The sequence below is a fragment of the Hyposmocoma kahamanoa genome, unplaced genomic scaffold (genome assembly GCF_003589595.1).
Source record: "Hyposmocoma kahamanoa isolate Upper Pololo Valley unplaced genomic scaffold, ASM358959v1 224, whole genome shotgun sequence".
Lineage (NCBI taxonomy): Eukaryota > Metazoa > Arthropoda > Insecta > Lepidoptera > Cosmopterigidae > Hyposmocoma > Hyposmocoma kahamanoa.
The window spans coordinates 2,858,813-2,859,542 of NW_020653743.1; the positions used below are offsets into that span (position 1 = coordinate 2,858,813).

The following is a 730-nucleotide window of genomic DNA, read 5'->3' on the forward strand; positions in this document are numbered from 1 at the left end:
AATATGCAACTAGAATATATTCTTTAAAATTAAGGGAATCATGACACGAATGAGCGAATTTTGAAAATGTTTATGCCACTCCTCCGTGACAATCTCTGAAATATATTTTTCATACTCGATCGACAGCCTCTTCAGGTGATGAAAATCGTTGACCGCGTAACTGGTTCTTAATTTTTGGAAATAAATAAAAGTCACAAGGTGCTAGGTCGGGACTGTACGCAGGAAGGTCAACGTTGTTCACCTTCAAAAATTCGTTTGTCTGTCTGGCCGTGTGAGAACTGGCATTATCGTAGTGCAAGATGATATGGCGTTTACGGTTATTTTTATGGAGTTTGTCAATAACTTCCGGCAAACAAATGGTCGTGTACCAATCACTATTCATAGTACAATGATTCTCCAAAGCAACAGTAGCCACGTGTCCAGTTTTATCAAAAAAAAAAGCAATCATCCGCTTAGAGGCACTTTGCACGCGCGCCACTTTGGTTGGTTTCGGCTCATCTCGAAAGACTCATACGCTCGATTGCTGCTTTGTTTGGGGATCGTAACTATAAATCCATGTTTCGTCATCAGTTACAAGGTCCCACACCAAATTTGATGACCTTTCGTTGAATCTGGTAAGCATGGCATTGCACCAAGTGACGCGATCCGTTTTTTGAGCCTCAGTCAAATTGTATGGGATCCACCGAGAGCACAGCTTTTTCACACCCAAATGTTTGTGTACTATTGATTG

At 41.1% G+C, this 730-nt stretch overlaps 1 protein-coding gene across 1 annotated transcript in view; it reads right to left on the reverse strand.

The window, feature by feature from the left end:
- The window catches only part of LOC113228258 (dehydrogenase/reductase SDR family member 11-like), a 24,532-nt gene that overhangs the window by 796 nt on the left and 23,006 nt on the right, over positions 1–730 (reverse strand). The window lies entirely within an intron of this gene.